Source organism: Anabrus simplex, chromosome 2 (assembly GCF_040414725.1).
Source record: "Anabrus simplex isolate iqAnaSimp1 chromosome 2, ASM4041472v1, whole genome shotgun sequence".
Classification (NCBI taxonomy): Eukaryota; Metazoa; Arthropoda; class Insecta; order Orthoptera; family Tettigoniidae; genus Anabrus; species Anabrus simplex.
The window spans coordinates 339,775,362-339,788,161 of record NC_090266.1 but is presented as its reverse complement, the minus strand read 5'-3'; the positions used below and the strand labels follow the sequence as shown (position 1 = coordinate 339,788,161).

Sequence of the window (12,800 nt, the reverse complement as noted above, 5' to 3'; positions counted from 1 at the left end):
AAAAGGTAAAAGCGCGGAAGGCTATCTTCAGGCCTGCCAACGGTGGGACTCGAACCCACAATCTCTGGAATGCTAGCTCATAGCCACGTGAGCCGTCCACGCGTAGCCAAGCCTATCCTTACCAAACTTCAAACAGCATAGTAGGTGAGACCACCTGGACAAGTACTAGTCCCCTACCGGGCGAGTTGGCCGTGCGGTTAGGAGCGCGCAGCTGTGAGCTTGCATGCGGGAGATAGTAGGTTCGAATCCCATTGTCGGCAGCCCTGAAGATGGTTTTCCGTGGTTTCCCATTTTCACACCAAGCAAATGCTGGGGCTGTACCTTAATTAAGGCCACGGCCGCTTCCTTCCCATTCCTAGGCCTTTTCTATCCCATCGTCGCCATAAGACCTATCTGTGTCGACGCAATGCAAAAATGGCAACAAAAAAAAACTAGTCCTCTACCCCAGTTGCTCTAGGATACTGCTCTTGAGGCGGTAGAGGTGGGATCCCTCGCTGAGTCTGGGAGAAAAACCAACCCTGGAGTGTAAACAGATTAAATAAATTTATAACTAATAGATTAATGTAATATAGTTTTACTCCTTCACCCCTTGTGGATTTCGAGACAATTCACTCGATAATGGTGAATGCTTTATCGGCCATCCAGGATTTGATCTAGGTGAGTGACGGCACCGATATCAGGTATTATGTCGTACTTTAGTTGTGAGCTCTGCCGTTGGAGCGGTGGAGTAGCTTTATGAACCATGCGGCGCGACAGTCGTGTCCGTGATGCGCTGCGCTCAGAAGCGGCTCGACTGTATTGCTGGAAGGTGTTTGTGTGTGTAGCTGTTCGTTGTGGGCGAAGCCTCTTCGCGCGTGATTCTTTTACGTTCAGAAGTTTGTATTCCAAAAGCTGTAAAAAGTATAAAGGTAAGTGAAAAAATATTCGCTAAACTTTGTTAATTTTAGATCTTGACTGTTTGTAAATATACCTTTTTTTTTTTTTCATTGTAAATGACAGTTCAGTAAATTGTTAAATTGAATAGGTCTACTACAACTTTGGGAGCTGGGTTGTGCCTCTTGTCCCGTACATCAAGAATCCACCGTTTAATAATTAGAGCTTTGTTCGCTCAATATTAAGGAACGTAATTTTATCGGTTTTATAACCCAGTCTTCGAGGAAATTTATTTCAAAGAATGTTATAAATAGAGCCCGGAAGTTCAGGCATTTATTTTGGCTAAAATAGACAGGCAAATAACCACCTACAATTTAGGCATTTATAATGACAGAAATGGGCACTAAAATAATAAATATGGTTTAATGTAAGCTACGTAATGCACATCTGCATCTCGTATTAGTACTTAATCTTACGTCCCACTGTGGGTGGGGGTGATAGAATCCCCTCCTCGCCGTAAGAGGCGACTAAAAGGGGGACGAGGGGCTCTCAGCTTGGGAGTGTGGGTTGGAGACCACGGTTCCCTAGCTGAGTCTGGCATCAGATTCCTCGCTCTTATCTTTCATACCCGAACTCCCTTTATCAACTCTTGTTCTTTTCCGAACCCGAAGGTATTAGGTTTTCGAAGCTTAGGGAGCTTTTCATTTTCACGCCCTCCGTGGTCTTTCTCTTTCTTTTGCCGATATCTTCATTTTTCAAAGTGTCAGGCATCTTCCATTTTCCTTCTGATTAGTGTTAATAAAAGATGGTGGCCAAGTTGTTTTTTTCTCTTAAAGTAATAATCACCACCACCCCTTAGTCTTACGTAGTGGGAATGGGACACGGCAACCCTCTCGACCATTTGTCTTGTGAAGTGATTTTTCAGTAGAGATTTGTATAATAATAAAATATAGTTTGTGTGTTATTTTTTATCTATTAAGTAAAAATGAAATTGCCTTCTGTATTATTATTAACACAGTACACTGGAATCATATTTCGTTTTCTAATTTTAATAAATACCCACAACAACTCAAAAGTGGCAAAAAAAAAGGCATTAAACTATCAAATAGGCAACGGCAGCTCCCGTAAAATAGGCGAAATAAAAACCGGTTTTACTATTCCCAAACGTATGGAAACATGCTTGTCTCTATTTGATACTTTGATATAAACACCCGACTAAAAAGGCATTTTGCCTAACTACGGGGCTCTAGTTATAAACGTTTCTGGGGCTATTGTGACTGAAAACGGATCCGCATTTTAGAACAAGGAACATTTCAAGATGGGTTTGTGTATTTGTGGTGGTGGCTATTGTGTTATCGATACTTTTTGCTATTATCTTATATTATTGACTAATAGCCAAGTTATTTGAATTTCTCATATGTTCCTTCGTTCTTCTTATTTCTCACACGTCGACATTTCTGCTGGTACTTGAACACATTCCTCTTCCCCGTTGCTGTTCTCTCTTCTTTACGCGTTGAAATGACATTCTGTTTGAATAGTACGCGACTACTGTAGTGGGTCACTGGTTGTAGTTCAGTCAGGTATACGAAAAATCCACAGCCTGTTTCCAGTCATTCGACCTGGTCAGGAATGGAATGAATGAAGGCCCCATCTAGCGGCGAGGATAGGAATTGTGCCGGCTGCTGAAGTCTGTCACACTCCTCTGGGGCAATGATTAATGAATGACAGATGAAATGAAATTATATTGGAGAGTGTTGCTGGAGTGAAATATGACAGGAAAAACCGGAAGTCAGGTGAATTTGTTGGTCGAATGGATTGCCACTGTTTCCAAATACTTATCCTGCTGGGCTGAGTGACTCAGACGGTTAAGGCGCTGGCCTTCTAACCCCAACTTGGCAGGTCCGATCCTGGCTCAGTCCGGTGGTATTTGAAGGTGCTCAAATACGACAGCCTCGTATCGGTAGATTTACTGGCACGTAAAAGAACTCCTGTGGGACTAAATTCCGGCACCTCGGCGTCTCCGAAGACCGTAACAGTAGTTAGTGGGACGTAAAGCAAATATTATTATTATTATTATTATTATTATTATTATTATTATTATTATTATTATTATTATTATTATTATTATTAATACTTATCCCGTACATCAAAGATTCCGCAGTTAACAATGAGTCTATCTCGGAGCGTCTTTGAGTTCTCCGACTCATTTATGAAATTCTTAATTTCATGATTTTAGATGATCAGTGCTGACATAATAATTAGCCTACATATATGTAGGGTTGTAGTTTTACGTAACTGTATATATGATAATATCTATGGAACTGGCACGTTGGCCGTGCGGTTAGGGGCGCGCAGCTGTGAGTTTGCATCCGGGAGATAGTTTATTAATTAGAAACTGAGTCTGACCATCGTCGTCTTGGTCTCCCTCTACTTATTTTACTCTCGATAAAAGGGTCCATTATTCTCCTAGGTAACGTATCCTCCTCCATTCGCCTCACATGACTCCAACACCGAAGCCGATTTATGTGTACAGTTTCATCCATCAAGTTCATTCCTAACTTAGCCTTTACTCTCGTCATTCCGAGTACCTTCGTGCCATTGTTTTCACCTGCTTGTATCATCAATCATTACCGAGCTCGATAGCTGCAGTCGCTTAAGTGCGGCCAGTATCCAGTATTCGGGAGATAGTGGGTTCGAACCCCACTGTCGGCAGCCCTGAAGATGGTTTTCCGTGGTTTCCCATTTTCACACCAGGCAAATGCTGGGGCTGTAACTTAATTAAGGTCACGGCCGCTTCCTTCCCAGTCCTAGCCCTTTCCTGTCCCATCGTCGCCATAAGACCTATCTGTGTCGGTGCGACGTAAAGCCAATAGCAAAAAAAAAAAAAAAAAAAAAATCAGCAATCATTGTCGCTACTTTCATGCCTGTTACTTCTAACGTATTAGATAGCCTGAGTCCACCCAGTTCTCTTTCCCGTAAAGCGACCCCACATATGCCTGAGGTAAGCTTGAGAAAAGTTTTTATAGACTAAACTGACGAGATGTTCCAAATTCGGCGGGACGATCCTGCTTTTAGGCATTTTGTTCCACCATGTCCTCAAAAACTTTGGGGACGTTTAAATGTCCCACTGTGGAAGAATTAATTTATTTTCTCGCAGTAATGGAGATCTAGTTTTCAACTGCACTGGGCTGCACAAAAAAAAAAAAAAAAAAAAAAGGTCTGATGTGGAAGAAAGGTTTTCTTTGTTAGCGAGAATGACAGAACGGTTTAACTCTCAATAGTGGCACTGTAAATTTATCTTCGTGGAGCTAATGCTAAACGCAGATGAACAAACTCTAGACATCTTAAAAAAAACAAAAAAAACCCAACCATTTAACAGTTGATGCTATTAATGCTTTAATGACAAAGCGATAGTTATGTGGAGAGATTAAGCATCTGATTGCAATACTATAGTAATTAAATAACTAAAATCCCGTCAAAATTTAACAGTCCCACTCTGTCCCTCGTAGAAATTGTCTATTTCACCAAATGTCGAACTCTGAGCCTGGATACAAACAGTCAGTTAATGCAGGTAAAGACAGTAACGGTCAGTGTATAGCACGCCAGGTCAGTATGTATAGTTTTACGCGGGCCAGATTTTAGTCATTGTTTACAGTTGGCAGTGGATATATGCCTTTGGTTTTCAGCTGGATTCCATTTCCTCTACCGAGCTCGATAGCTGCAGTCGCTTAAGTGCGGCCAGTATCCAGTATTCGGGAGATAGTAGGTTCGAACCCCACTGTCGACAGCCCTGAAAATGGTTTTCCGTGGTTTCCCATTTTCACACCAGGCAAATGCTGGGGCTGTACCTTAATTAAGGCCACGGCCGCTTCCTTCCCACTCCTAGCCCTTCCCTGCCCCATCGTCGCCATAAGACCTATCTGTGTCGGTGCGACGTAAAGCAACTAGCCATTCCCTCTAAGGATCACCAAGTTGTGTGTTCCAGGTAATTATTTTTAAATTGATTACTTTGTCAAACTACCCCCAGATGCCTACCTGAGACTATGTTGCAGCGCTAAGCCTGTCAAGCCAATCATTTCCTTTACGAGTAAACTAAAATCTTGATTCCACAACCAGGGAGAAGGCTAAATTTCCCTCGTACAACCGCAGAGAATGGCGAACGTCTCTCCTCGTTGTAGCTGCACGAGCACATCTTCATAACTAGCAGAGCGAACGTACGGCTCCTGCGAACTAGAGATGGATTTGCCTGATCTGCTCTTGACGTTGTTGGCGTGTAGACTGGCCATTGTCTGATATCCGTGACGTACCCCACCACACAATATTTCCCGGTAATATCCTTACTTATCCGGTTGTGTTTTTTGACAAGTAAATTCTAAATTTGAGGTCGAGAGTTCGATCTCGAACCACATCAGTGAAATGTGATTACCTTATTTAAGTAGTAATCCTGTTAAAAGCTCTTCTTAGGAATAAAATTCCAGACTGTCAAATCCTTCTAGAAATATACCTCATATCTTGAAGGATTTGATGGTCTGGAAACAGATGTATCAGTCGCAGGTAACACAACTGAGAAGCGAAGGAGGTTACAGTTTTTCATGGACAGTCTTAAAAGTGGCTTTCCGTAGTTCCCTCTTCAAATTCTGGTGGGCACGGGGCTGTGAGCTTGCATCCGGGAGAGAGTGGGTTCGAACCCCACTGTCGGCAGCCCTGAAGATGGTTTTCCGTGGTTTCCCATTTTAACACCAGGCAAATGCTGGCCAAATTAAGGCCACGGCCGCTTCCTTCCAATTCCTATGCCTTTCCTATCCCATCGTCGCCATAAGACCTATCTGTGTCGGTGCGACGTAAAGCCACTAGCAAAATTCTGGTGCTTGCCGGGATGGTTTATAATGTATAGGCTGGGGCTGCTCCCCTCCCAATTTCCGCCCCAGTTAATTACAAATACATGAATTGGTACCGCCACCTCAACCACACAAGTTATCACTCTCCCCAACAACACACACAGTCACGCTTAATACACGGGGCTGCTGACAAAGAAGTAATGTAGCAACAATAGTCAAACAATTCAACTCTTTTTTTCAATATCTTCCTCCACTTGGAGGCTGTCTAAGACAAAGAATACACAAAAACAATTTCATTCAGAAATAAAAATATGATTAAATTATGTCTCAGTCAGTGGTGTCTTAAGTATCAAAAGAGAACCCCTGCGCGCTTTCAGACCCCAGTCGATGAACTCCTTGGTACTGATGTTGAAAGTCTTCATGAGCTCTATCGTTATCTTAGGTACTATCCCTCTTGCACCCATCATGGGACCCCTCACTTCTACGTCGTCCAGCTCGTATTTATTCTTATAATACGTGCACTGTAGGCAGATAGACAGACTTTTTCTCGGTTCACTTCGTCTGGTTGGTTGGAGTGCGTTTCAAACCTTATTGTGGGGTCTAGTATATATTCTTTCTTCCATTTAACGGCGATCATATCTATCCTTCTCGTGCTGCCATTTACACCAATGCCATGGACTTCCTCACCCACTTGAAATCCTTTCTCACGAAGTGTCCGTGCTATGGACGACCTGATGTGATGTCTGGTGTTTGGAAGTGCGTCACCGAAGGCACAGGAACCCAAGATGTGAGGTAATGTTTCAGTCTCACTACATCTTCTGCAGCGGTTGCTATCAAGGGACCTTCCCGGTATAGCTCTTACATGTGCAACGTTACATGTCATTTTCAGCGCATCTCTCCACTCCGTGCTAGAAAGGCCATCGTGGTTTTTAACCCAGCGGTTTGCTGGAGGGAACTCCTTGTACAGTCACACTCCCTGACCTTTGCTTCTCACCTGGCACCATTTCTCAAATTCATATTCTCGTAATTTATTTCTGAGTTCCTTGGTGACACACTCACCGTGCCTGTTCTTCATATCCTCTGTTTTATCACTTACGTTCAACTCAGTTAAGCATCTGTTAATTTCATCTAGATTTCTGGTGGCTTCAATATAGCCTATTGGTTCCTATACTGTGTTGGATTTATTTATTTATTTATTTATTTATTTATTTATTTATTTATTTATTTATTTATTTATTTATTTATTTCGACAGGATACCATTCCAATGACAGTAGGCCACTCCATTTATTTTTCATAACAGTAAGCTATGAAACACTGAACTACATCTTTGTAAGGAATTTAAAACATGTAGAAGGTAACAAATGAAAATTGCTGTATATTTCTTCTACAAAGCAATAAGCTGCTGTTGGTTTATTCTGTTTACTTCTAAGATGATGAGCAAGTTGGCTGCGGAGTTCGGATCACGTAGCTATAAGCTTGCATTTAAGAGATTGAGATTTCGAGCCTCACTGTCGAAAGTCCTGAAGATTTTTCATGGTTTCCTTTTTTTTAGAATTTTCTTTACGTTGCACCGACACAGAGACGTCTTACGGCGGCGATGGGGTACGAAAGTAGTAGGAGTAGGAAGGAATCGGCCGTGGCCTTATTTAAGTTACAGCCCAAGCACTTGCCTGGTGCGAAAATGGGAAACCACGGAAAACCATCTTCAGGGCTGCCGACTGTGGGGTTCGAACCCACTGTCTCCCGGATGCAAGCTCACAGCTGCCCGCCACTAACCACACGGCCATCTCGCCCGGTCATGGTTTCCCAGTGTCATATTAGGAAAATGGTGGGATTGTGTCTGCCGGCCACGACCGCTACCTTCCCAGTCCTAACCCTTTCTCATCCCTTTGTCGCCATAAGACCTGTCTGAGTCGGCACGGCGTAAAATAAATAGCCAAAAGGAAAACCATTACATGTCATTAAAGGTCAAAAAAGCAAGCAAGCTTATAGTTTTACGTGACTGTTGACGTCGTGATCAGAGACAGTTTTACGTGGATTCCGAACCACTAGGGCGTGACTTCGTATTTCAAAAATATCCCTGCACTGGCCGGGATTCGATCTACGATTACCTTCGTTTGAAGCCAGTGACAATGCCACTTGGCTCATTAATGGCCAATAGACAATTTTTAACAAAATACTGACTTATGTGAATTAATATTCTTCACACTGAATAGCGAGGTATTCTTCAAACATGTGACGCCAAGGCCATCTACTGTAAAGCTGTACGAAGGAAAACTAATACAATCGTTTAGATACTAAAAGTTATCCTGTGAAACAATAAACTAGTACTCATTCTCACCGTGAACATGTTTTAGGAATACCTCGCTATCTGATATTCAGTGTGAAGGATATCCATTCATATAAGCCAGTATATTTTTTAAAAAGATGTCTACTGACCATTCGCCAATTCCTTCTGTTTTTTCTTTCTTTCTTTCTTTCTTTCTTTCTTTCTTTCTTTCTTTCTTTCTTCTAACATCTGCGACCACTGAATGGGTTATGCACGAAACAAAATATTCTGCGATATTGGTTTGTGCTATGGTTCATGATCAGGTTTTTATATGTATATTGTGTTAAGAATAAATGAAATGCTAACATGTTTAAATAATCGACGCAAAATATAACAGCCTTGCTCCCGACAGCGCTCACTTGCCTTTTAAACGACACGCGCCCCTTATGTCCAGAGGAAAGAAACCGACTGATGACCTTCATTATCACCAGGACGGACCAAATGATAACCCTCATTATCACTAGGGCGGGCCAAGTTTTGGGATCAGAAGCTGCCGCATGGGTACACGTTCAGTGTCAGTAGTTTATAACAGCTGTTGAGTATCAAACTAGCCTGCGGGATGAGTACTTAATATGCATCCCTAAGGTTTCATTTTTAACGAAATAATGTAAAATTTTACATTGAAGTGTAATCTGTGATTCCTGAGAGGATGTAGTCGAACTGAAATTCCTACTTCCTGTAGACGTTTCGTCTGGAACTAAGTTAGATCTTTAGGCCTTTATTGATGCTAATCCTACGTGGAGGATGTATTCACTATTATGCGTTTCTGCGGTTGTTGGCAGTGTAGTGTATTGTGTGTGAATGAAGATGTGCATCTTAAGAATTCACGCTGAACAGGATTTAACCAGACGTTGCTGAAATTCCTGGACCAGTCTGGAATCGAACCCGAGGCCCACAGAACCGGAAGCCGCCACGCAGATATTTAAGATTTTTTTATTATAAGTCTTGACTTTTAGGGGCCAACCAATTGCATCCAAAATATGCTGTATACATACACTCGTCTGAGTTTAAATACTAAGATTTGACATTCTATATACAATATGTTTAATGCGCATTACATAATTCGTTCGCAGTAAAAAAAACTGTGCGTGTGCAATGTGTCTAGCCTGTACCAGCAAAATGTCTGCACCCATTACGTGAGAGTTAATTGGTCAACCGGGGGGAACCCCATCATCTTGATCATTGCCTGTGCTTCATTGCGGCAAGGGGTTAGGCCTACATCATAAAACCAGATGCTACTAATAGGCTCACATCACACTGTGATGTATCTAGAAATCTGTAATGCAGTTTAAGTGGACTTTGGTCGAACTGGAGTATATGTTCAAGAGGGCTGATTGCGGCATCATCATTCCAAGAAAGATTGCAAATCTAAGAGCATTACAGGACATTTTGCTGAAGAAAGCATTACCTCCTCCGATCTGCTAACTAGTGTTTTAAAATGTTTCCTATTTCATTCAACACATTGCATAAATTAACAAGTTAATATTGTTCATTCCCTAGTTTGGACGAGCGTGCTGGAGAAGCGAGAGCTGTACGTTGTATTCAGCTCATTGTGGTGTTTCTTACTCCGATATGAGGCTGGGTTTATCCGAAAGCCTGTGAGGTGTTTAAAGGACATGCCGTTGGATTCCGGCACGTTAAAGAACTACTGCGGGATGAAATCCCGACACCCCGGCGTCTATTAAGAAAGGACGGACGTTAAACAACTTGGACTACGGTTCTCGATCACAAATTGATCCATTTGCCGTCCTGAATTATCGCTAAAAGTTGGTAACACGCTGTATACGCTATAGCCTAGGTACGAAATGCCGTTATGCTTTTTCTGAAGACACTTGTGCTTTAAAGCGAATAACCTTGCTCTTAATATACTTAGTTATTTGAGAACTTCGGAACGCATAACATTACTTTTTTATGGCTGTTCTTTTGTAACATTACTGGCTAACAGATGGTTCGACGGATGTTTAGTGTGCAAGCGGAATGCAAGAATTTGTATCTATCTAGTTCGAACCACAAGGTTTCATTTTATTATTTCTGCTTTCCTGTAGTAGACTCCTGATACTATCGGCCCTTGTTTAGCTTCAGTTGCAGTGTGTAGGAGCGCAGAAAGCAGTTCTTTGAAGCGATGGCAATTCGTTCAATCCCTGGACTTGCGGTTAAAGAAGTCAAGGAATAATAGCCTATGACATATTCTGGATAAGACCTCTTTTTAATGCACATAGAGAACGAACCTACACCTTCCTCAGTGTCTTTCAATGCACGTGCCTTGTTTCATGCTTTGAATGAATAACAGGACCGTAAATCGATTTGGGACGAAGTGATCTTTCTCGCATTCGTACTCAATCGGAGGAATTATTCATGGCGTTGGAAAATAGGAGGTAGAGTATATTGTTTTTTAATTATTTATTGGCTTTAGGTGCCAGACCAAACAGCCAGCTAGAAATACATTAGAATACAAAAAATATAGACTGAGAATACATATACACATATGAATCTTCCATAATACATATACACATATGAATCTTCCATAATATTATACTGGGATGACGTTCTGAGTCCGTACAGAATGCGCGCATACACATACAAAGAGAAAAAAGAACAAACTGGGACACTGCAACTGTAGTAATTTTACGTAGTTTTTCTAAAGTAGTATCACGTCAAACTTCATAAACTTAAATCGGTGTCTTTTAAGAATATGGCGATTGCATTATGCACCTCTGGTTGTTGTGATGATAAAATGCACTGGGTGTTGAGTGGCAGTTGGAAGTTCAATGAAAGTAAAGTTGTTATGAATTTATCCCGCTGTACATTATAAAGATGGCACGAGAAGAAGATGTGGCAGAGGTCAGCGATTGCTTGGCGGTCACAGGAACAGTAAGGCGAGTTTAGGACTCGTATCCGGTAGAGATGATTTGCAAAACTGCCGTGATTGAACCTCATGCGAATAAGAGAAGTGACGTATCGGCGACAAGCATTCCATTTGGAGAACCAAGGTGAGTGAGGAGGGTATGGTTGAATATCGTTACGCGTTTTACTTTTGCGGTCTTCAGACACACCGAGGAGCCGAAATTTTGTTCCAGAGGAGTACAGATGGCTAGTGTCTGAGTCATTCAGTCCGGTGGGCGGAAGTAGTATAGGCCTACTTAGAACCTTGTTGCTCTGCCCAACCACTCGAAAATGGTTGAGAGACTAAAAACTTACCTCTAAATTTTGATAAATAAAAAAATGTCGAGTAATTGCACCATATAGTTCAGGAAACGTCCACGAATATAAACGAAATGCTAGAGATCTGACAAGCTCATGTTCTGGCAGCTCGGTGATGCTGCCTATCTCAGAATCAATCCACTTTTTGTAGTTCCACAATTTATCATTTAGAAATCGCAGCTACTATAGACTGCTGCTTGGATGAGAGGCGCTGTGATATGTTGGTATTTTTCAAATCATTTAAAATAGTTTTGAAATCAGCTTATTCAAATAGGCCTAATATTTAGTAAGTGACGCAATACCGAATCTTAAATCTGAAAATATAGTAAATCTGGTATTTTATGCTAAAATATTCAATAGGCTATCGGCGTAGTTTGATCATTTAAAAAAAATCCCCAATGTTCATGAAACATTGGCGGGATATTACAGCGCAGCTGTGTATTGAATTTACAGATCCGGTCAAAGGAATGCACTCGACATATCATAGAACTTTGAAATGACATTAGATGTTGTCTTCCCTTAAAGTTACGTTTTCGAATACGTACCAGTAAATGTAGCCGTCCTCGATTTTCGAACCCCAGTTTCCAGCTTACCGAATGGGTGCCTTACGCTTGGTCCACGCACCAGAAAGTCACGACTTTCAGATCTTCGATGTTCAATAGCTGTCTGCGGAGTTGACTACTGAATAAGGACTGATTAATTCTGTATGCAGTAATAAATGCCATATCTGTGCCCTAATGCAGACAGTGTATTTGGATCACTTCTTAGTTTGAAGATCACATTCCTTTCCTTTATCTTTGCAGGTTAGGTGGAAAAAGGGCATTTCTTAGAATTGTTCCCAGAATACCTACCCAATGTTTGGCTCTAATAAGCGAGAACAATTTTTTAAAGCTAGATTATCTGTAATGATCGAAAGAGATCGTACAGGATGGATATCGACGAGCGCACGGATCACGTGTCACTCTGCTAACCCCTTACGGCAGCGATTCTAAGCGGACAAGACTTTCATTCACCAGTTCCGAACCATCACGGCCCATTTGTTGGTAATGTAAGCGAAAAAACTTCTCCCTCCCCACCTATACGAAGACTAGACCAGGACATGCGGTGGTCAGAACTTACCATGACCTGTGATTAACTCCGTCCCGTTCGTCTCCATAGAGTAACGGTTAGAATTATCAGCTGCCGTCCTCAGGGGCCGGGTTCGTTTTCAGGTAATGCCAGGCATGTAAGAATGGCAGAAGATCACTACGTGTACTTAGGTGTTAATCACGTTAACGAGGTTGTGTATAAATGTGTTTTCACATGATTATGAGGGTGTTAGGGGGTGTGGTAAGTATGTTGAAGGAGAGGGCGCTGAAGTCTCTGGCAAAACCTCAGAATGTATTGGACGCACACCAGGATTGCTCGGTACGAGAACTGGAAAGAGTCCAAACGAAAGCGGCTTGATTTTTTCTCAGTGATTTCCGACAAGCGAGTAGTATTACGAAAATGTTGCAAACTTTGGGCTGGGAAGGCTTGGGAGGAAGGAGACGAGCTGCTCGACTAAGTGGTATGCTCC

At 41.9% G+C, this 12,800-nt stretch overlaps 1 protein-coding gene across 1 annotated transcript in view; it reads left to right on the top strand.

Annotated features, from left to right (window-relative positions):
• Nucleotides 1-788: 788 nt before the first annotated feature.
• The window catches only part of LOC136862812 (metabotropic glutamate receptor 5), a 302,293-nt gene continuing 290,281 nt past the window's right edge, over nucleotides 789-12,800 (top strand). The window contains exon 1 of the mRNA XM_067139072.2: nucleotides 789-908. The gene's annotated coding sequence lies outside the window, so the exon portion shown is untranslated. The remainder of the gene's footprint in view (nucleotides 909-12,800) is intronic.